Genomic DNA, 24,772 nt, shown 5'->3' with positions numbered 1-24,772 from the left:
GCCATTCCTCGAGCTACTAGCTTATCTACCAGTTTATTAATAGGGCATAGTAGTTGTGGACGAGTTCCTGCCTTACTGATAAGAGTTTCCCCTGATCGAATACTTGTTCGAACTGGTCGAAGCTCTAGTGGAGTAATCCGAATATCAGTTCCTAGGAAGTGTGCCAGCTCGCTACGAGCGTGTGTGATCTTAGTCTTTTGCATACTAAGCTCAAGTTTAAGTTGATCTGCTAGAAAGGTTCGAAGATTATCTCGAGTTTCAGTAGCATCTTCTTTAGATCCAATAATACCAATAATGAAGTCGTCCGCATAACGAACAAACATCATTCGTTTGTAATCTGGATCATTTGCCATCCGGCAACCAATATTACGGGCATGAACTTCTGACAGTTTCCCTGCACGAGTTAGGCGACGCGGGTTTGTCTTTCGCCGAGAGCCTTTATTAAAGCTACTCATATACTCTTCTAGCCATAGATCAAGCTTATTCAGCAGGACATTGCATAGAAGAGGACTAACTACAGACCCTTGGGGTGTTCCTAGCTCGGATGTGAAATATTTCTCCTGGAAGATATATCCCACCTTAAGTGCTTTGTACAGAAGGTCTATAAATGCCTGATCTTGCACCCGCTCAGAGACCGCTAGCACTAGTAGTTTGTGGTCAAAGGAGTCAAAACATTTGGAAATGTCTGCCTCAATAAACCAGTTCACTGAAGTGAAGGTATTACGAAGCTCTTTCAGAGCTGTGTGACAGCCTTTACCAGGCCGGAATCCGTGTGAGTGCACACTGAAACTAGAATCAAAGATTGCTTCGAGAACTAGATGTATAGCCGCCTGAACAATTTTATCTCGAGGGCTAGCAATACTTAGCGGTCGAGTACCATTACCATTCGGTTTTGGGATTTCGATTCGCCGAGCCGGTCGGAACTGGAATGCTCCTGATCGTAGATTTCGTTGCAGTCGTAGGAAGTAATCCATGTTGATTCCATCCAGTGTCTCAGTGTCGATACCTGGAGTCATGTTACCAGGTTTACTTTTGATTCGAGCATAAGCAGCGATAAGTAGATCGAGATCAGACATAATATGCATAATATTGGTATTAACCAGAGCTTTATTATTGACATTGCTTGTAATAAGCTGCTGCAGTTTCTCCATACCCGCCGGCATAGAGTCCACAGCGAATCCATTGCTGCTCCCCTTCACTTTAGTACTGTAATTTCGAGCATTAGAAATCTTGTTTCGAGTTACAGTATTAGAAGCTAGTACGAGAGCTCCGTCACCCCACGAGTTTCCTCGATCGGGTGATCCCGAATTCCACATTGGTACCGCAGGAAGACGATTGCGCTACGCGTCCTCCTATTGGGCTACTTAGGTGTCCCCACGCATTGTGATCACTACTTGTGACCCATCCACTCGCCCAATTGAACCAGAACGACACAACGTAATTCGTTCCGGCCAGAAATAGAGCCTTACCTTTTCGAATGAAACAAGTAAGTCCAGAACTAAGACTGGTGTTGCATGTTGAAAGGGATTTGTTAACCTCACCATATAGCCCGTAGCTCGCTACGATTATTGCACGCAGCTTTCCTAGCATGCTATTTTCACCACCCCGTTGGCCGGAGTTGGCTGAGCTAGGTGCTTTACGGTTATGATCAGAACCCTGTTTATTACGTTCGAAGAATCGACCATAAATGTCATGACTGTGACCCGATTGGGATCGAGTCCATTCGTAACCAGGTTCCGAACCATCAATTGGGTAAACCGGATATGCGCTATCTACGTTATTCCAGCAGAGGATCTTATGAGGGAACATCCGGAAGTAAAACCGTTCGAACCACGTAAGATAATTGAAGAAATGAGCACGAAAGATACGATATCGACGATACCAAGTGTTAGACGGCGCACCGTTGTATAGTTGATGGTCTCCGTTAAGGTATTGTACTCCAGGTGCTGCTAGTTCCATTCGGATTAGTACTGAAAATGCTGTCCCAATCATAGCTGCAAATACAGCAAAGATTAGATACAGTGTACCAATATCTTTAGCATTTGTAGAGTAAAGCCATCGTACCACTGCAAATTGCTGTGGGAAATCCTCTTAGTCTAGTTACTTTCTTTTTAGTTCAATCTTTTGCTTTATACTAATGCATTTTACTATTTTATTCTCGCTCCGCGCCTAATCAAATTTACTAGTCGCCGAAGGCTTCTAAGCGTAGCCGCGCCTAAGATTTTGCGCGGCTACGCCGGAATAAAAATCGTATATTTTTTTGCGCATTTTTGTAATAAAAAAATGAAAATAAAAATGAAAATCAAAATCAAAAAAAAAGAAAAAGAGGGCGCCCCCCGATCGAAGATTTGGCGCTACCCGCCGTAGGCAAAATCGAAGGCGCTACAAAATAAAAATCGAAGATTTTGCGCTACGCGCGGCGCATTTCCTAATTAGCAAAACCAAAAACAAAAAGCGCGTACGCGCGGGAAGGCGAAGCCCAGTCGCGTTGAGGACTTCATTTTTAGTAAATACGAATATGAAGAGAGTAGCTAAAAAAGTTTCCCATTTTTTATGTATTTTGGAATTCCTATATATAGGTATATTATTACTAACAACGGACAAAAGGAGATTCGAACTCCTAAGGGAGTTTGTAATATCCCAGACAATTAGCAATCGCCGACACCTCGCCAATAGTGGTTTGTCCTTAAGTAACCTATATAAAGAAGGTATAACTCAGTTGGTTAGAGTGCGATACTTTTAATATCGAGGTCGTAGGTTCGAGCCCTACTATCTTCATATATTTCTATGCGCGTACGCGCGGGGGGGGGGCGAAGCCCCCCTATCGGAGAGGGCGGGCGAAGCCCGGGTTGAATCGAACAACCATTCTCATTACATTCTCTAGCAGTAAAGAGAGATATCGTTTATAAGAATTTATCTTCCTATATTAGTAGATATCTATAATAAACTTTATATACTTCTTTATTATCCAATACATGCACTATATAAGAGATTTATTATATAGGGGCCCCAATGTTATAAACATTGTCAGGTATTCCTTCATTTTAAAGGAATATTCTTAGTAGTAGATGTATTAAGCTATCTACAGAACCTTTTCATAATTTCTTTCTCATTAGAACGGGAAATGTTTTCTAAGACGGTCAACTTTTTTTTGGGTCCCCTATCGCGCCGCCGTAGGCGCCCTATAAAATTGAAAATAAATTTGCCTACGGCGGGGGCGCTCTGCGCCGATCCCTTCGGCGCCCGCAAATTTCTTTGAAATTTTCTAGGGCGGCGCATTTTTATAGGCGCCTTCTTTTTTTTTTAAGAAAAAAAAAAGAGGCGTAGCGCATTTTTCCAAAAATTAGCATAAATTTACAAAACAAGAACGTAAGAGACGAGATATTACAGAAATTTCTAATGGTACTGATCCGCGCCCGCTTTTTTTTAATGCGCTTTATATAATCTTCGATTATATTAGCGTCAAAAAGAAGAAAAGAATGCGCCGTCCACTACCTCTATATGCTAAAAGTGTAAATACAAAAGTTAGTGGTGCAAATTGGAGTAAGAATTTTCCGCCAAACGGCGGAACAAGTAACCTACCTCCATGTACTTTTGATATGCTAAAGGTTAAAGACCCGCGCAACAATCGAAAACTAATTAATGAGTTCAGTGCGCGGCCGCGGCCCCTCTTTTTTTGGCTCTATATTTGGACTTATAATCCAACAGGAGTATCTCTAGTAGGCCAAAGTACACGTAAGACACCGAAATATTCATTTTATACCGCCACTATACTTTAATGAGAATTTTCTATCAACACAGCTACGACCTATAAAAATCGTAGATTTTTATTGCTACGCGCGTAGCGCATTCTTTTACTATTATGGGAGGCCGGGCCTATAAAAAATATTCTATCCCTTCGGCGCCTACGGCGGCCCGCATCTTTGATTTTATAACTACGCGCGGGTTACACCCGGCCGCTAATAAAATCTTTGATTTTATAACGCCGCGCGTACGCGCGCGCGCAAAATCTTCGGCCCGCGCAAAATTTCCGCCTACGGCGGGCGCGCGTAGCGCCCCTGATTAGGCGTAGCGCCTTCGATTTTCTAACGCGCATAAGAAAAAGAAGCAAAAATATTTCACTAACTCTTCTACGTATTGATCCTACTCAGTACAAACCAATTGATGTAACTAAGATAAAACAATACTTTATCGATACACTACATTCAGAACTAAATGTAGTTCGAGATCTTTTTAATCCGACTGTTACAAGTGAGACACTATCACAAAAAAGGAAACTTATTAAAGCGGAAAAATCGCACCTGTTTACTTTTATAAGCGCTACGCCGGGCGAAGCCGCGCGTACGCGCGCCCAATCGGCGCCGCCGTAGGCAAAAAGATTCTATCCCTTCGGCGCCCGCAAATTTCTTTGAAATTTTATAGGGCGGCGCGGGCGCGCGTAGCGCCCCGCGCGTACGCGCTTGAAATTTTCTAGGGCGCGCTACGCTTCTTTGTTTTTTTTTTAATGCGCTACGCCTAATAAAATGGAGGGCGGGCGAAGCCGCGCGTACGCGCCCTAGTAAAAGTAAATTTTGCGGGCGCCCAATCGAAGGCGCTACGCGCGGCGCTACGCCATAAAAAATCGAAGATTTTTGCGGTGATAAACTACTTTTCAGCTTTGAATCTAAAGCACAAGCACAACTACTTGCTGGTATTACCTCTTCTACAATTAAAAAGGCTATTGAAAGAGCCTAATAAAAATCGGCGCAGAGCGCTTTTTATAACGCCGCGCGTACGCGCGCGCGCAAGGGCTTCGCCCTCCTAGTCGCCGAAGGCTTCTAAGCGTAGCCGCGCCGAAGATTTTTATAGGCGCCTACTTTGCCATTACTACTACACCAATTGAAAATGCTACCACAGAATATCAACTTACTATGGAGTTATAAAATTGAAAATTTTCTTAGCCATTCTTTTTGTCGCGCCTTATTTTTCCGGAGGAGCATAAAAAGGCGCGTACGCGCGTTATAAAAGATTTTATTAGGAGCCCCGCGCGTCAGCGCCTTTTTGTTTTTTTTAACCCGCAAATTTCAAGCGCGTACGCGCGGGGCGCTACGCGCGCCCGCCTGGGCGCCGCCCTATAAAATTTAAAAGAGGGCGAAGCCCGCCCAATAAAATTTCTTTGAAATTTTATAGGGCGGGCGCCGAAGGGATAGAATATTTTTTATAGGCGCCGATTGGGCGCCCTTCTTTTTGTTTTTAAAAGCCTTCGGCGGGGCCGCGCGGCTACGCTTATAAAATTTCCTAGTAAATTTTGCGCTCCGCCTCTTTTTTTTTTTAAAAAAAAAAAAGAAGGCGCGGAGATATTTTATTAGCATTCATGAAAGTTCGTAATGAAAACATGAAAGAGAGTAGTTATAATTCTTCTATTCAAAAACCTATTCTATGCACGCGCCAATGGGCGAAGATTTTTGCGCGCGCGCGTACGCGCGGCGTTGCCCTAGAAAATTGAAAAGAGGGCGCCTACGGCGGGCGCGCTCTGCGCCGAAGATTTTGCCTACGGCGGCGCATTTTATTAGCGCACTCTAGAACCTAGCCAAACATTTATTGCTAACTCTCTCTCGTAATAAAGCTTGTGAGAAACTATCCCAACTAGAAGGAATTCATATCCCTTCGTATTTGTTCGACTACAAGATGGTAAACTATACCTTAACAAGTGGATTCTTTCTTACATTAATATAGCCGCGCCTATAAAAAATATTCTATTTTTTATTGGCGCGCGGTTATAAATTTAACTAGTTAAATTTCGCGCGGCCGTTTAAACTTCTACTTTTATAAATACTTATAAATATTCGGTTTATAAGCACAAACAATAACTAGGATGAGTTGAATCGAACAACTATTTTTCTCACCAAAAAAGAAAGTCTTTCCTTTAGACGACATCCTACATTTTACTTTATTAGTATTCTTATCATAGTAGTCTACTATCAGGTAGTATTACTATTACTTTTTTTAACCATTCTCATTACCGCCGCAGGCTTTCCTTTAGACGAGATCCTATATTACCACTTATACTTATAATTCTATACAATTATGTAAAAATAGAATACTATATCAATAGGAACAGAACCTCACTATAAGGAGGGCTAATAAAATGCGCTACGCGCGATTTTATAACTACGCGCAAAATCGAAGATTTTTATTTACATTTGTAAAATTTTGCGCTACGCCTAATCAAATTTACTAGTAAATTTTGCGGGCGCGCCGCCCTATAAAATTGAAAATAAATTTGCCGGCGCCGAAGGGATAGAATATTTTTTATAGGCGCCCCACCCTATCGGCGCAGAGCGCGCCCGCCGTAGGCGCCCTCTTTTCAATTTTCTAGGGCGCGCTACGGAATAAAAATCGAAGGCGCTACGCGCGCCTATCGGCGGCCCCTTCTTTATTACTACAATCTATAAGATCCGCGCTACGCGCGATAGCACATTTATATTAACTATTATTAGGTGATAGCCACATTCCATTTATAGAATTTATATAGTGGAAATTTCTAATTCGTTTATATATAAATTTCTTTTTATAAAAAGATTCTAAGATTTTAAAAGACGCGCCTAATCAAATTTACTAGGAAATTTTTCGCCTTTTTTTAAAACGGGCGCCCCCCGCCCTATCGAAGGCGCTACGCGCGGCTCCGCCCTATAAAATTGAAAGCGCGTACGCGCGGGGGGCTGCGCCCGCCCGCCCAATAAAATTTCTTTGAAATTTTATAGGGCGGGGGCGCTACGCGCGATTTTATAACCCCCCGCCGTAGGCAAAATCGAAGATTTTGCGCTACGCGCGGCGCTTTTCCCTTATTTTTCCGGAGGGCGCATCTTCGATTTTATAACGCGCATAAGGGAAAGCGCCTATAAAAAATCTTCGATTTTTTATTGGCGCGCACAAAAAGAATGCGCGATCTTAGATTATATAGTATTTTTATAGTTACTACTATTTATATTTACAGTATATTGCCGACTACTAGAATCGAACTAGTGTCAAGTAATTACAAGTTACCTATTCTACCACTAAACTAAGTCGACATTTTTATTATATTATAACTAGGCGCGTACGCGCGGCTTCGCCCGCCCATTACAATTTAACAGCCTACGGCGGTTTTAGAATATCGCGCGTAGCGCACTATTCCGCGCGGAGCGCATATCTCTTTTTTATAGATCTAAATCTACTGATCTCTAGGAGAATCGAACTCCTATTAGTAAAATGAAGATCTACTGTTTTACCTTTAAACTAAGAGACCTATACCTATATATATATATATACATAAATTAAACCCATCCGCGCGTAGCGCTTTATTAGTAGTGGCCGCGCTACGCGCAAAAATCGAAGATAGGGTGGGGCGCCTATAAAAAATATTCTATCCCTTCGGCGCCCGCAAATTTCTTTGAAATTTTATAGGGCGGCGCCCCCGCAAAATTTACTTTTACTAGGGGGCGCGCGTAGCGCCCCTGATTAGGCGTAGCGCCAAATTTTCAATTTTATAACCGCAATAAATCACAATTTATAAAGTAGTGGCTATAAAATCCCTTATTTTCAGGGCGGGCCTATAAAAAATATTCTATCCCTTCGGCGCCTACGGCGGCCCGCATCTTTGATTTTTTAACCGCTAGTAATTTTATTAGCACTATACAAATACAAGCATTATGATAGGGAGAATTAAAATCGAAGGGGGCGGTAATAAAGTATGATAGAATATTTCTATATTCAACTAGATGTGAGGTTAGAAAATTTTCAATTTTGCGCTACGCTTATAAAATTTACTAGTAAATTTTGCCGCTTTTTAAAACGGCCGCATCATTTTAGTTTAATAGTGCGCCGCGCTATGCGCAAAAATCTTCGGCGCATAGCGCGGCTACGCTTAGAAAATTCAATTTACTAGTAAATTTCATTTTATTAGGCGCGCTCTTTTTATAATATTAATTCATTTTTAAATATTCCTATTTCAAGGCGATAATTATTTAATTGAGTACATTCCAGGATTCGAACACTGGTCTAGCAGGACATGAGTCTGCTGTGCCACCTTTACACTAAAGTACTTTATATATTTAATCTTTGCTATTCTTATACTAACTATATATATACAGATCTATTATCAAATAAAAAGTTACTCTCTAATGATTGAAAATATATATAGAAATATATTTGGTTGGGCGCGCGTACGCGCGGCTTCGCCCGCCCCCCGCGGGGTCCCCGCGCCAATAAAAAATAGGCGCTTTTTTATAGGCGCCCCGCGCTACGCTTCTTTTTTAAAATAACAGCGCTACGCCTAATCAGGGGCGCTACGCGCGCCCACTAGTAAATTTTGCGGGGACCCATTTTTATAGGCGCTGACGCGTGGGGGATAGATATATAATATCGTTTAATTGAATACAAATGGATGGTTGATTATAAACTTTAGCCCTACAACAATTGTTGAAATGTTAACAACTACAATAATTTGTAGAACAGTAATTAGATTATATACCACTTTATCTGATGGGATAATATTACTAAGTAGTGTAAATTTCTCAACGATACTATCTCGATATTTTACACAGTATCGGTAGATGGTAATTAGAACAAGGGGCGCCAATAAAAATCGCGCCGCCCTATAAAATTTAAAAGAGGGCGGGCGCAGCCCCCCTATTGGGCGCGCCGAAGATTTTTGCGCATAGCGCGGCGCATTTTTATAGGCGCGTACAATAATTGCAGTTACTCCAATTAGAAGTACAACGATGTTGTATTGGAAGTGTAGCACGTCAATAGCGCTTAGTTCACTGAAATCTGTTGCAGGTACTCGATTTCGCAGTTCCTGCTTCATAGAATTAGGAAGAAGTGAAAATAGCCAATCAAAAATAGACCAGGGCGAATCCCCGCGCGTAGCGCCAAGTGGGGGCGGAATGAGATGATTGCTATTCGTAGTATTACTACTACTGTTCATGTTAAGGCTACCTGATAGTTTGTTACCGCGCCGCCCTATAAAATTTCAAGCGCGTACGCGCGGGGGGCTGCGCCCGCCCGCCGTAGGCGGGCTTCGCCCTCTTTTCAATTTTCTAGGGCGCCGAAGGGATCGGCGCAGAGCGCCCCCGCCGTAGGCGGGCTTCGCCCTCTTTTAAATTTTATAGGGCGCCTACGGCGGCGCGATTTTATAACTACGCGCAAAATCTACGATTTTATTGGCGCGGGCGCGGAATGTTATTTTATACGTACTGAGGTATCGAAGGTGGAAAGGGGGAATATCTATCCCCCCCCGGATAGGTTAACTTAGCGTTAAGTACTCAATAATTATGAGTAAAGTAGCAGGAATGATACCATTAGCGCAAATAGTCCAGTAGCCTCTGATAGGGCAAATCCTAGAATTGCGTAAGTAAATAGTTGCATTGGGTATTAAACATACCTATTATTAGGTATGACCTAACTCTTTTTAATAAGTTAGCTAGTAGTCACCTACTAGATTAGACTATGTCTTCTATTTATAATACAATATAAATAGCAGGGCGCTCGTGTCCGGGTTATTGTTAGTGCAACTCACCGATTAGTCGTTGAACTTTCTTAAATCGCTTTCTAGTTTCTATTCTATTTACTAGAAGGGCACTGACTTAAGCTTAGCTGCAAATTCTCTTATCTTTACATAAGATCTCCTTGCAATTCACCCTGTAGAGGCCAGATTTTAACCTCGTAGGCTAGGGTTTCGTGAAACTCCTTGGATTAGAGCAGCGAATACGATTCCAACTCCGATTCCAGCTCCGATTAGTCCTAGAGCAGCTACTCCTGATCCGATGTATTTAGCAGCAGCAAGCATAGTAAATAACAATGATATGGTGCGCCAGTATGCCAATAATAGAGAGAAAATCTTTATTACGGTAAACACTAGCTGGTGAACAGATGCTGAATATCTTTATAAAAGATGTTTTCAGTTCCTATACAATAATCTTAATTAAGCGGAGCCCGCCCTATAAAATTTAAAGCGCGTACGCGCGGGGGGCTGCGCCCGCCCGCCCAATAAAATTTCTTTGAAATTTTATAGGGCGGGGGCGCTACGCGCTGATTTTATATGGCGCGGGGTTTCACCCGGGGCGGGGCGCTACGCGCATAAGAAAAAGGCGCTGACGCGCGTTAGAAAATCGCGCGTAGCGCATTTTATTAGGGCGCGCGTACGCGCGCCCAATAGTAGATTTTATTAGCACAAGTTTACAAGAACAGCTGGAATCGAACCAACATAAATGACTTTGGAGATCATAGTATTACCATTATACGATATTCTTTTCTAATTATTTCTTACTATACTTATAAAATACTTCATACTATTTTATTGACAAAAGTATCCGCGCCTAATCAAATTTACTAGTCGCCGAAGGCTTCTAAGCGTAGCCCTATCGGCGCAGAGCGCGCCCTATAAAATTTAAAAGAAATTTTATAGGCCGCGCATTTTTTATAGGCGCATTTTATTAGCGCTTTGTTTTTAAAAGGCGCGGGGTTAGAAAATCGCGCCGCCCTAGAAAATTTAAAGCGCGTACGCGCGGGGGGCTGCGCCCGCCCGCCTACGGCGGGCGCGCTCTGCGCCGAAGATTTTTATAGGCGCATTTTATTAGGGCGCCCCCCTTTTGACTGCTAATCTATATATATAAATAACTAATAGTTGCGCGGATATATTTTCATGTATCTAAACGCGCTTCTAAAAATTTTTTGTTTGATTTAGTGGCTCTTATAAAATGCGCTACGCGCGATTTTATAAGGAGGGAGCAGATAAACCTTATAAATCAAAGGTTTTAACTCGCGCTAATAAAAATAGAAGGCGCCTATAAAAAATGCGCGGCGCTACAAAATAAAAATCGGCGCAGAGCGCTTTTTATAGCCTACGGCGGCGCGGTATTTACAATAATGAGTTGGTAAGATATTGTAGAGTCGAGAGGGAATTGAACCCTAGATGGTAGAATTTGCAGTTCCCCAACAGAAGCCATCTGTACTCGACTCAGAGTATATAAAAGATAGCTATTCTTATAAAGGGCGCCAGTCGTGGGTTCCATCATTTTATCAAGGCAATAAAATAGGGATTAATCAGTATTACTTTTATTAGGCCGCGCCGAAGGCATCTTTGATTTTATAACGCGCAGGAAAACAGAGCGCGTACGCGCGGTCTATTGTAAATAGTAATCCAATCCTTATCTAAAAACTAGTTACGATAAAAAAATATTTTCGGCCGTCGCGCCTTATATAATCTTCGATTATATTAGCAGGGGATAATTATAGTTGAATTATCCCCTAACACAAAGTTATAAAATGAGCGCGGGGTACAATTATTAGATTGTCACATATCATTCCGCGCGAAGCGCTCTCCTGGAATAGGGTTTATGTAAAGAAAATAAAGTCCATAACTATATGATACAGCATAAATGATAAGCGATACTTTATTTATAAGGATGCGCTACGCGCGCGTCAAGAACTGATTTAGAAGGTAGAAACTTAGCGAGAAATGTTGGTAGTACCTTTTCAATCAGATACTCTCGATTGTTTTTAGTCCATGTAAGAATACTGATCAGTCCAATACAAAGAAGAGTAAAAAAAAACAGGATACACAGAATATAAATAAAAAGATTATATTGCATAAATAGGCGCTACGCGCGGTATGTCCCATTATTCGGAGAACTAGGAAGTCGACTAGCAATATCCTGGTTCATCCAGTCAGGTAGGAATTTAGGTAGGTAATCCCAAAATAGTGAACCGGTAGAGTCCGTGTTATTCTCGAGAGGTGAATGAATATTGTATGTTCGTTGCCCTGCGCGTACGCGCGGTCTTCTCCCGCGTGTAGTGTGGGCTACATCTGAAATAGGAGTACTAGGAGTAGGAGCTTTACGCGCAAATACTGGCGCGCTCATATTTGCCATGTGGCCTTTATTAGCTGTTTCAAGCATTCCGTTAATACCGCGCCTATAAAAAATATTCTATTTTTTATTGGCGCCCCCCGGCGAGTACCGTTCCAAAAAAGATCCCTGTTTTAACTACTGGTGATCCTGCTTTCACCTTGAGAATAGCAGCACCAACCGTTCCAACCATCCCAGTATACGCGACAATTGCTGCTTTGGTATTTTCGCTCATTGAGCGATTTGTGTCTTTTCGTAGCTCTAGCTCAAGATCTAGTTCTGATGCACATTCGATAGGTCCGGGACCTAGATAGTTTCATACTAGATAGAAGAGGCAAATAATACTAATATAGATAAGTACATCTGCTACTATATTTAGTTCTTTATTATACTTATCTCGATAAGTATCATTGCAACTAATAAGAACAAGAATAGATAGTAGAAAGACTAGTGAGATACAGTAAATAAGAGATGGTGATGCTCCATCTTGGAATCCTAGTTGCCAAGGTTGTGGTGCTTCGTTAAAAACTACTGTAATAGGAGCTCGAGATAGATTAAACATTTTAACAATATATTTATATAGAATAATAGCTTTGCTAACCCTAGATCATTACTAAGTAATTGTAACCAATTATAGTAAGAAAATAGTATTCTATAAAACAAAAGAGTGCCGCCGTAGGCAAAATCGAAGATTTGGCGCTACGCGCGGCGCTTTATTTTATAGAATAACTTTATAAGATAGAAATATAGTAATATTACTAAACTGTATATAAAGCAGTACTTTTAGATTGATTAATTAATAAATAAAATAACCGCGCGCCAATAAAAAATAGAATATTTTTTATAGGCGCGGCTTTAAAAGTGAAAGCAGCACAAAATAATGAAAGTAAAGAAATGAAAATTTCTTCATTTCCTATAAAATAGTAGCGCCAATAAAAAGCGCTCTGCGCCGATTTTTATAGGGGGGCGGGCGAAGCCGCGCGTACGCGCCTCCTTTTAATTAATTAATTTTATACTTCAGTCGTTCTTTTTTATCTTTATATGTAGAGTACTAAAAGTTTTCTTCTTTTTTTTTTAAGCGATTATAGATCTATGACTTTATAGCGTTGTTGTCATACTAATAGTTGTTTATTCTAGCGCTTTCTTTTTTAAGGCGCGTAGCGCCTTCGATAGGGCTACGCTTAGAAGCCTTCGGCGACTAGTCAATTTTATTAGGCGCGACTATTATATTTTAATCAATCATTATTCTAGCGCCTTAGAAAATAGAGCCTACTAAAAGTCTAAGATTATATTAGTACTATTTTATCTAATAAGTAAATTCGATTGTAAAGTAAATAAGAAGAATTTGTAAGGCGCGCGTACGCGCATCCAATTTTCTATTTCCTAATCACTGTTGTTAAATTTTTATACGTATAAAAACTAGTCTAGCAATTTATTTACTAATATAGATTCCTCTTTTTGCATCAACAAAAGATTTTAGAGTAAAACGTCCCTTCCTTTTTGTTTTAATTTGAGTGCTAATTTTTCTAATTTTTACCGCGCATTCTTAAAAAAAAACCCGGCAAAAAATAGAATATTTTTGCGCATAGCGCGGCGCCGATTATATTAGCAAAAAAGAATGCGCCTAATTAAATGCGCTACGCGCGGCCTTCTTTTTTTTTAAGAAAAAAAAAAGGCGAAAAATCGAAGGCGCCTATAAAAAATCTTCGGCGCGCGCGCGTACGCGCGGCGTTATAAAATCGCGCCGCCGTAGGCGCCCTATAAAATTGAAAATAAATTTGCCTACGGCGGGGGCGCTCTGCGCCGATCCCTTCGGCGCCCGCAAATTTCTTTGAAATTTTCTAGGGCGGCGCATTTTATTAGCTACGCTTAGAAAATTCAATTTACTAGTGGCCCTCATTTTATTAGGCGCGGTGGGCGGGCGAAGCCGCGCAAAATCGAAGATAGGGTTACACCCGCGCATTTTTTTAAATTAAAAAAAAGGCCAAATTTAAAAGAAATTTGCGGGCGCGCCAATAAAAAATAGGCGCGCCGAAGGCGCGCTTTTTTATAGGCGCCGATTGGCCCCCCTTCTTTTTCTTATGCGCGTAGCGCCCCTGCTCGCGCAGCGGGGCCGCCGATAGGCAAAATCTTTGATTTTGCGCAACGCGCGGGAAAAATTAGCAGCGCCAATAAAAAATAGGCGCGCCGAAGGCGCGCTTTTTTATAGGCGCCGATTATATTAGCTAAAAAAAGAATGCGCGAGCAGGGGAAAATAAGGCGCTGCTAATAAAATCGAAGATTTTATTAGCGAGAAATAATTTAATTAGCAGAAATTTTGTTCATTGAAAGTGTAATAGGTCCGCTAGAAGAAGGATAACACTTGCTACAATTAGCCATAGAGCACCGCCGAAGGCGTATAAATACTGTAACCAATACGCCTTCGGCGGATTTGTAGGAAACTAGCTAATTGTGTATCAGCAGCGCCCTGTTTCCCGAAGGGAGGGCTTCGCCCGGGCAGTATTAAATGTGTAGTGTACATCACTAATAGGGCGCGCGTACGCGCTTGTGCGGATTTAACACCGCGCATACAGAATTAAACCAATTAAGGATACCTAGTTCAGCTTGAGGTAGAAGATTAGTAACTGTACTAATATTAAATGTACCGTCTGATCCTGAGCCAAATCCTGGTACAATTGATACTAGTACAAATAGGGCGCATTCTTAAAAAAAGGCCGCAAAATTTAAAGCGCGTACGCGCGGGGGGCTGCGCCCGCCCGCCTACGGCGGGCGCGCTCTGCGCCGAAGATTTTTATAGGCGCATTTTATTAGGGCCTTATAAAAAAATCGCGCCGCCCTATAAAATTTCAAGCGCGTACGCGCGGGGGGCTGCGCCCGCCCTATAGGGCTTCGCCCTCTTTTCAATTTTCTAGGGCGCGCGTAGCGCATTTTTATAGGCGCATTTTATTAGGGCGAAGCCGCGCGTACGCGCGCCCATCGAATATTTTTATTGGCGCGACTTCCAATAATTGTACCTAGTGGTATATTTTTGTATATTCTGTACCAACTGCACTTAGTTAAGTTAGTTGTAGATTAAGCATCATAAGAACAAATAGGAATAGAATAGCAATAGCTCCTTATTTGTGGCGCGCCGATTTTTATTGGCGCATTCTATTCTCATTCTTTCTTTAATTTGGAAATGCAGAGCATACTATTTTTTTAAAGGGATACAATTTTATAGATCCCTTCGGCGTTAATGATAGCATCATGTTTAATAGGAGTTTGACTAACATTAAGAGCTCGTGCACAACTTCGGATAGCGCGCGTACGCGCGGCGGGAAATAATTTCTGTATTTGTTTGTAGTGGCCCGGGCCGCAATAACCATGATTTGTTTCCCGTTTTTTTTGTTGAAGTTTACTAACTAGATCTGTAAGTTCCTCTTGATTCATTAGACATGATTTATTAGTATCCAGTGGAGTAGTAGAAAGAGATAGTTCTTTTCGATACCCCGCAAAAATAGAATATTTTTTATAGGCGCCTTCTCGAAGAATATCTCGAGCCCATAGCTTACTCTTACCAGCAATTTTAGAGAAAGAATCTGTATTAGGTAGAATTTGAATTAGTTCAAAGGAATTATCTGAGAGATTATATCGGTAAATATATAGTTTCACCCGCTTTTAGTAGTTCGTCACTAATTGTACGTTCCTTATTAGAAGGGGCGCTACGCGCGCCCAATAAAATTGAAAAGAGGGCGAAGCCCTATAGGGCGGAGTAGCAACTAGACGAATATTGACTGATGGTTGAAGAACGAAGAAAAGAAGCCGCGCCTATAAAAAATATTCTATTTTTTATTGGCGCGCGTTCTAGAATAGTTAGGAATGTAGCAATATCTAGAGGTAGATTGTAAGAGGGCGGTACAAGATAAATAGTTACTTTCCCGCCCCGCGCCGGGGGGGGCGAAGCCCCCCTATCGAATATTTTTATAACGCGCGCAAGGGCTTCGCCCCCTAGGCGGCGAAGGCTTCTAAGCGTAGCCGCGCCGAAGATTTTTATAGGCGCTCTGTAGTGATGTGATATAACTACTAGTTGTTGAAAAACGAAGATTAGCATCTTCCCGTACACGATGACCTAGAAGAATACTTTGTCCTACCCCCCCCCCGCGCGTAGCGCACATTATCAATATTACCATGAATGTGATAAGAACCAGCTTTACGCTTAGCAGGATTTTTGTGGAATGTGGACCAGCGATAAGCGTAAAAGCTTTACTTGCTTCCGTGTTAGCATATGGAAAGTCACATGTAATACTATTTTCTACGATAGTCATACAAAGATCAATAGTCTCCTTAGAAATAGAAATACCCAGTGCCATATCCAGATTTTCTTTACTATTAAGCGCGGTCTTTTTGTTTTTTTCTGTAAAAAGTTTCTTAAGGCGCCGCCGTAGGCGCCGAAGGCATCTTCTATTTTTTATTGGCGCGCCCGCAAATTTCTTTTCAATTTTATAGGGCGTCGTCGATAATGATCTCCAGGTAGATGTGATCGGCTATTACTAGAGTAAAACCGTTTACCTGTTAGTTTACTAGGTGATTTATTGTAATACCGCGGGGCTGGGGATGAATCTTTCTTATTCATAGAAAGAGTAATAGGTCCAACCATCGCTAGAAGTAGAATAACACTAGCTACGATTAGCCAAAGAGCACCATTAGTATAAAGCACTTGACCGATACTTTGAATTTGTAGGAAACTAGCAAATTGCGTATCAGCAGCGAAACTATTGAATGCTTGGTGAACTTCTGCAAAAGCAAAAGTATCTCCAACTCCTAGAGAAACCGAATTAAACCAATTAAGAATACCTACACCTAGATATTTAAAAATAGTTGAAGTAGTATTAATTTGATAGAAACCATCAAAAGAAGGTACAAGAGAAACTAGTTCAAATAGGAGTAGACTTCCAATAATAGTTGCTAGAGGTAGATTTTGAGTATACTCATTACCAACAGCACTAAGCTCTGTAAGTTGAAGATTAAGCATCATAATAACGAACAGGAATAGTACTGTTACTGCTCCAATATAAACAATTAGGTAAGAGATACCAATAAATCCAACTCCTAGTAGTACAAGGTATCCTGCAACATTAACAAATACAGAGATTAGAAATAGTACAGAAATAACTGGATTTTTAGATGTAATAACTAGAATTCCAGAAAGAATAGCACCAAGTGCTAGAAAATCAAGTAGAAAGTTGTTCATAATTTGAATTTTAAGTAAAATACGACCGTATTAGAAAATAAAAATAGTTTACTAAATAAATAAACTAAGTAATATCCTCAAAGAAAAGGTCTTGTAGATCGCTCTTTGCTCCTACTATTAATAATATCCACGCGTAGCGCTACTAATTCATTTATTGAATTCTATCTTAATAAATAATATTGCACTAAATAAAAATATCCGCGCAGAAAATCTATCTTTATTTTTCCCGGGGGGCGCGCGTAGCGCCCCGCCCCGGGTGAAACCCCGCGCCATATAAAATCAGCGCGTAGCGCCCCTTCCCGCGCTACGCTTCTTAAAAAAAAACAAAAAAGGGGCGTACGCATTTTTTAATGTATAACTAATTATATGAATATCTGAGAGTATCTATATACTATCGTCCTTATAGGATCCTCCTATACAATGTTATGTATATTACATAAAAATGAAAAATAGCGCGCGCCAATAAAAAATAGAATATTTTTTATAGGCGCGGCTTTTACTACGCGCCTAATAAAATGAGGGCCTACTAGTAAATTGAATTTTCTAAGCGTAGCCGCGCCGAAGATTTTTGCGCGGGGAATAAAAATCGGCGCGCCGAAGGCGCGCTTTTTATAGGCGCATTCTTTTTTAAAAGAGGCCCATCTAATGAGATGAGATCTTTTTTTATATAATTCAACAATTATAAGAATTAGAATAATAATAAGTTGAATTTAAAGAAGAATTAGTAGAATTAGAATAATAGCCGCGCTATGCGCAAAATCTTCGATACCGCGCAATCCAATTTATTAAATAGAGTTTTAGGTTATTTTGCTAATTTAATAACAATTTTTGTTATTAGTCATATAAAATCTATTTTATAGAGAATAAAGATTTTCAGGCCGCGCGTACGCGCTTAAAAACTAGGGAAATTAAGCGCGTACGCGCGGCAGCAGATAAGTGTTTTGTGTGCTGATTTAACTTTTGATAGCGCCTTCTTTTTTTTTTTAAGAAAAAAAAAGGCGAAAAATCTTCGGTTTTTCTTGGCGCGGATTTCGATTGCCCGCGCGTAGCGCTTAAAAAAAAAAAGAGGCGCGCGCGTAGCGCGGCTTCAGAGAAATTTGCGGGCTATAAAAAGCGCTCTGCGCCGATTTTTATTCCGCGGTAATTAATATAGGAATCGATGACAATGTTGAATGTACGGTTAAGTAATTAAAGGGATTATTAGGGATGCCTAGCAGATATGTTGAAAAGGAAGTAGAATACTAAAAGTATAGATTAGATACATAAAGGGAGAATCATACAATCCTAAGGTAAACCGAAGAGTATAGAACGTTGGGAAGTAAAACATTACAGTACCAATAGGAAAGGAAATCAAAAGAGACTCTGGGAGTAATGGTGAGTGAAACCAGAATAGCCTAAATTTTTACTGAGGGACATAGTACTTTGGAATAAGTAGACATTAGAATAGTAAAAAAATTCTTCTAATCCCATAGAAGGAGAAAGTCCTGTATGTTCTGAAAGTAAGAATGTTAATAAGTAATATGAGGACGTCAGCCTTGTATGAATAAGGGGGTACCATCCTCCAAGGCTAAGTATAACATATCTAGCGATAGTGGAGAGTAACGTGAGTGAAAGGTGAAAAGAAAGTAGATGACTAGTGAAATAGAACCTGAACTAGTAATCCTATAAGCAGTTGGAGTTTTAAGTAAAAAATGACAACGTACCTTTTGCATAATGGGTCAGCGAGTTAGTTTATAGAGCAAGATGAATAATCTAAGCGAAAGCGACTGTAATAAGTGGATCAAAAATAGTTTTATGAACTAGACCCGAAGCCAAATGATCTTACCATGACCAGGCTAAAAAAGGGCCGAACAGGTGAATGTTGCAAAATTCTCTGATGAGTTGTGGTAAGGGGTACTAGAATTGATCTTTTGCCCAGGTAAATAGTGATATTTACTATGCACCAACTCATAACGGTGAAACCTAAGATATTAAAATAAACTACTAAATATTATGGCAATACCGTGGGAAGTCATGTAAATAGTGAAACATAAGTATTATAATAATTTACTTATTTGAATATCCCGCGCCTATAAAAATATTCGCGCTCCGTTATAAAAATCGAAGGCGCGTCCGCGCTTATAAAAATATAAGGCGCGTCCGCGCAGCTACGCCCAATAAAATTTACTAGTAAATTTTATAACGTTAGCGCAAAATCGAAGATTTTTATAAGCGCTTTCATTTTTCTAATATGAAAAATGAAATAGAATTAATATTCTCTTTACATTGACCCCGTAACGACTGATTCGAAAGAGGAGACGTTGAAAACCTGGCATTCTATCAATTAGATGTAAGTCCATAAGTAAATGTAACACGTTGGCACTCTACAGTTTCAACTTACTATGATAATAAAAGAAAAATAATAACTAAATAATATGACCATGAACACAACGAATAAACGAATTTTTAAATTTACAGCCTGGTGGCTGCGCCTATAAAAAATATTCGGCGCAGAGCGCGCCCGCCGTAGGCGGGCTTCGCCCTCTTTGAAATTTTATAGGGCGGCGCGGATTTACTCAAGCGGATGGTAGCTTCGTAGTGTGTTTCGAAAGCGAAAACAAGGTAGGGCGGAGCCCACCATATCGACCTCGTCCTATTTTTGTTCTAACACAACATATTTCGGAGCTTGAAATGATAAAAGCACTACATGCTCACATTGGTGTAGGTAAACTACGAATTAATCGTGATTCTGCAAATCTAGTTATTAATAAACTAGAGGATCTGATTCTTGTAATTCTACCTCATTTTGATAAGTATCCTTGTCGTGGTGGTAAATATATTTCTTACCGCCGTCAGGCATTTCGACAAGTTGTTCTTCTTATGCAAAACAAAGAGGGTTTTATTAGTATTCTTAATATAGCTTATTTTACACACGGTACTAGCTATCGTACACTTGAAACTAAAGAAGAAATTATGAAAGCGATAAAAAAAAATTTCCTAAGATAACAAGTGTTATTCCTACATATAAAGTAGAACTGAAAAATAATACATCAACAATGCTAGATCCTGAATATGTGGGCGCCCCCCGGTCTTGTTGATGGGCGCTACGCGCGGAGGGTTTTATTTTGGTTTTAGTAATAAACGAAAAATTTCAACCTATTTTAAAGGCGCTCCGCGCGGAGATATTACAGATATCTCTGTTATAAATGATCTCATTACTTTTTTTGGTTGCGGACATACTTATAAACTAAAATCTAATGCATGTATTTTCACCGGGGCGAAGCCCCGGACTAAATAATCTAATGAGTAATGTTCAACCAGTATTTGAAAATATTCACCGGGCGAAGCCCACTGTAAAACAACTATATCTAAAACCAACATTTTTTGTCTGAAATATTCTTTCAACACAAAAAATGAATGATGCGCCTATAAAAAGCGCTCTGCGCCGATTTTTATTGGCGCATGTTTTTATTCAAGTAGTAAATCTAGTTTACAATATAAATCAGGCAGGTAAATCACGTAAATATACCAAGGAAGAGTATCTATATATTAATGAGGCATCCATTCAATCAAAGATTGAATTATGCGAATTATAATAATTTATTATTAATTCGGGGCCCCGCGCGTACGCGCTATGTAAATGAAAGTTAAAATCATAGTATTCTTTTTATATTATCTAAGGTAAGAGTAGAGTTGAAGGTATAGTCTAAACTATAATGAAAATTATAGCTGGCGCCCTATAAAATTGAGCCTATAAAAAGCGCGCCTTCGGCGCGCCGATTTTTATTCCCCGCGCAAAATCTTTGATTTTATAACCGCGCACATTTTATTGGGCGCATATTGGAAAGGCCAATCTAATTTGGATGATAGCTGGTATTCTGCGAAACCTATTTAGGTAGGGCCTTTATTTACACTTTTATATGTACAGCACTGATCATCATACATTAGCTAGATGTTTCTACATCACTATGTTAAATTGGGGGGTTTCACAACTCTACCATTGATGGTTAACCTCGGAAGGATAATAGTGAATGATAAGGGCACAGTCTATTCATGATAAGGTGGATAGACAAAAGGGAAACAGCCCAGAGCACGTGTTAAGGTCCCAAAATATTGTTAAGTGAATATAAGAAAGTTTAACTCCTAATACAACCATGAAGTAGGCTTGGAGGTACGGGGAGACCGTCAGTGCCTCAATAGTAAGTGATTACTATTATAGTACCAACTCAAAACGGTGAAGCCTAAGGTTTAATTGATTAATTAAATTATGGTAATACCGTGGGTAAGTCGTATCATCGTAGAGATTCTAAAATAAATATGAATGCATTATAGAGCATTCACTTTGATATTGACCCTGTAACGACTGATTCGAAAGAAGAGATAGTAGTATAAATGTATGGACAAGGTGAACCAAATCCGTATTTAATACACTATAACACGTTGGCACTCTATGAATCTCAGTTTACTATATATATTTATTAATAAAAGCAATGAAAACAATGAAAACAATGAAACAACTATTTAAATTTAGTCCTTGGTGGCTGCGCTACGCGCGGATTTACTCAAGCTGATGGAAGGCGCGTACGCGCTGGTTATTATCAAGAAACAACCGCCCGTAGGGCGGTAAATTCCTTTATCGATTTGTACCTACTTTTGAACTTTCTCAAAGTATTCATGATCTTGAACTAATGCAAGCTCTTCACACTTATCTTGGTGTCGGTCGACTGGTTATTAATCGAGAACGTGTTAGCATTGTAGTAACTTCTCTAAAAGAGATTATTACTGTAATTCTGCCACACTTTGAGAAATACCGGGTGGAAAGTTTGTATCTTATCTAATCTTCCGTCAAGTTGTTCTAGCAATGAATGATAATTATCATCTAACTGCGCGCGTAAGCGCGGTTTCCTAGATATTCTTAATCTATGTTACTTTATGAACAATACTTCTACTCGGAATCCAGAATCTTTTAAAGTAATTCTAGATACAATTATGAGTAGTTCTTCTGAGTTTGCTTCAGTATATAATGAATCAAAGAATTATAATATGCTAATGCTAGATTTTAGTCAAAAGATGAATACATCAATAACACTAGAATATCTAGCAGGGCTTATCGATGGGGATGGAAGGCGCGTACGCGCGGGTTTAATTTTAGTACAACAAGTTCACGAATTACTAGTTTCTTTCAAGTAACTCAATCTAATGATGATTATAATGTGCTTATAGCACTTATGGACTATTTCGGATGCGGTGAAGTAAAGAAATATACTAATAAGGATGCTTGTGTATATCGAATTCATAGTTATAAAAATCTACTAGAAAAAATTCAACCGCGCGTAGCGCACTACTATCTATTCACCTTAATACGGTGAAACAGTTCTATGTTGAGCCAACTCTTAAAGCATGGGATATTATGACTAAAAATCGAGTAAAATCAAATGCCGATCTAGAAGAGATTGTAAATCTAGTTTATGATATGAATCGGCGCGTACGCGCGGACTGAAACGAAAAGTGGATAAGGCTACTTTTCTATCAAAAATCCTGAAGTTAATACCTTTGTAATACATTTATTATGGGGAATGCGCGTACGCGCCCCCCTTTCTAACAGAGTGGAGCTTTTATTATAAATATGATCGATGTTTAATTGTAAACAAGGTCTAAGGTAAAAATAGAGTTGAAGGTATAGTCTAAACTATAATGAAAATTATAGAACAATTTGAGCCATCTTTTAATGATAGTGTAACAACTCAGTGGTCCTATAAAATTCAATAAATTCATTTTTATTGTTTGAGGAGTGAAGCGTCGAAAATTAACGGGTCTTAGACAATATACCTACACCGTGACTATTTATAATAATATTAATTTCTTATAAATAAGGGTAGCAGAACACTCAGTATCTGATTGAAGGAGAATGTTTCATTTTCTGGACAGTACTGAAGAGAAAATGCTGACATGAGTAACGTAGAAAGGAGTTAAAACACTCCTCGCCGAATACGAGAGGGTTTCATGGAGAAGTTAATCTGCCATGAGTTATGCGGACTCTAAGGATTATAAGCGAATGCTTATATCTGATGAGAACAATTAGAATTACACAGAATTATCTATATAACGGTCATTATATTGGTTAGGAAATTTTCAAAAGGAATGGTTATGATCAAGAAAGAATAAAGTGTCACTATATAAATAGTGAATCCGTACCCTAAACCGACACAGGTTCGTAGGTAGAGAATACTAAGGCGTAGAGATAATGCTTGTGAAGGAACTCGGCAAATTGTGCCCGTAAGTTAGACGATAAGGGTAACCAGAATAGATGGGGCGCACGCCCCCTTTATTTTGAGTGTCACAAAATCGAGGGCTGCGACTGTTTACCAAAAACACAGCAACTTGCTAAGACGAATAGTATTTGTATAAGTTGTGAACTCTGCCCAATGCCATGACGTGTAAAGAAGGTGATCTTTTTTATGATCTATAGTGAAAACTAATAGTAATAAATAGAGTCACTAACTGATGCCATGGTGAATGGCGGTCTTAACTATAAGGATCTGAAAGTAGCGAAATTCCTGTCTGTCGATCTAGGAAATCGACTCTATGGGTGTAAACTGTCAAACTATGGGGACCTCCTAAAGTTTATGATACCAAGCCATAATGGAAACATTATGTGTGGCTGAAGTAATTACTCAGAGATGGTAACAAGTCATAAAATGAACGAAAGTGAAATGGAAAATCGCGTAGCTAAGTCAAATAGAGGAACCTTCCACTATATAGATATTCTCTTTTTAGCCAAAGTCTATATAAACTATTTGTAAAAGTGCAACGAGTATACGGCAGTTTTTGTATTGGCTATAATAATATACAGGTAAGATATACTCTAATGGTCCAAGAAATTGGATATCCAATCAAAATCCTTTCTAAATTTTTTAGTACAAAAATAGGAAAGAAACTTCACCCCATGTTTGTAACTGGACTAATTGATGGGGAGGGATGCTTCTCTATTAAATAGCAAAAACTGTAATTGGATGGCGAGTACAACTGGATTTTACAGTTGGAATGCATATTCGTGATAAAGAACTACTACAACAGATTTATAAATTCTTTAATGTTGGAACTCTTCGTGAAACAAATAATGTTATCTATTATTCTGTTCGATCAATTAAAGATCTAGATGTTGTTGTATCTCATTTTACAGAATTTCCTCTACAAACTCAAAAAGGAGCTGATTTCATCCTATTCGCAAAAGCTTTTCATATGATAAAAAATAAATCTCATCTTACTACGTCTGGTATAGAAGATATTGGTATCACTTAAGGCAAGTATAAATTGGGGGATTAATAATACTCTAATGTGTTATTTTCCTAATACAGTGCCAGTAGAACGACCTATTATTTTTTCCGGCGCGCTGGCGCGCCATCCCGAATGAATTTCAGGTTTTGTTACTGGAGAAGGATGTTTCACTACTGTACTACGAAAAAGTAATTCACAAGTGCGTCTTCGATTTAACATCACACAACATATGTGCGTGATATTGATCTAATGAACAAAATTTGTGAATATTTTCAGTGTGGTACGGTTTATATTAATCGAAAAAACAGCAAGTTATAATGTTTATCGAATAAAATGAACACTATAATTATTGCGAAATTTTCATACAATATCCCGTTATAGGACTAAATATCAACAATTTAAAGAATGGATAGAAGTA

The 24,772-nt window shown here is 39.6% G+C and overlaps 6 non-coding genes across 6 annotated transcripts; 1 reads left to right on the top strand and 5 right to left on the bottom strand.

Annotated features, from left to right (window-relative positions):
* The first annotated feature begins 2,704 nt into the window (after window positions 1-2,704).
* tRNA-Lys(TTT) lies at window positions 2,705-2,778 on the top strand. The gene has a single exon. It is a non-coding gene; the product is annotated as a tRNA-Lys (tRNA).
* A 3,071-nt stretch (window positions 2,779-5,849) lies between these two features.
* On the bottom strand, window positions 5,850-5,920 carry tRNA-Pseudo(TTG). The gene has a single exon. It is a non-coding gene (tRNA).
* A 1,061-nt stretch (window positions 5,921-6,981) lies between these two features.
* On the bottom strand, window positions 6,982-7,052 carry tRNA-Thr(TGT). The gene has a single exon. It is a non-coding gene; the product is annotated as a tRNA-Thr (tRNA).
* A 144-nt stretch (window positions 7,053-7,196) lies between these two features.
* On the bottom strand, window positions 7,197-7,267 carry tRNA-Glu(TTC). The gene has a single exon. It is a non-coding gene; the product is annotated as a tRNA-Glu (tRNA).
* A 725-nt stretch (window positions 7,268-7,992) lies between these two features.
* On the bottom strand, window positions 7,993-8,063 carry tRNA-Met(CAT). Its single transcript has one exon. It is a non-coding gene; the product is annotated as a tRNA-Met (tRNA).
* Window positions 8,064-10,200: 2,137 nt separating this feature from the next.
* On the bottom strand, window positions 10,201-10,271 carry tRNA-Trp(CCA). Its single transcript has one exon. It is a non-coding gene; the product is annotated as a tRNA-Trp (tRNA).
* Window positions 10,272-24,772: the final 14,501 nt, after the last annotated feature.

Source organism: Ustilago hordei (genome assembly GCF_900519145.1).
Source record: "Ustilago hordei strain Uho2 genome assembly, contig: UHO2_contig_33, whole genome shotgun sequence".
Classification (NCBI taxonomy): Eukaryota; Fungi; Basidiomycota; class Ustilaginomycetes; order Ustilaginales; family Ustilaginaceae; genus Ustilago; species Ustilago hordei.
The sequence above is the reverse complement of the archived record's forward strand: the minus strand, read 5'-3'. Positions and strand labels throughout refer to the sequence as shown.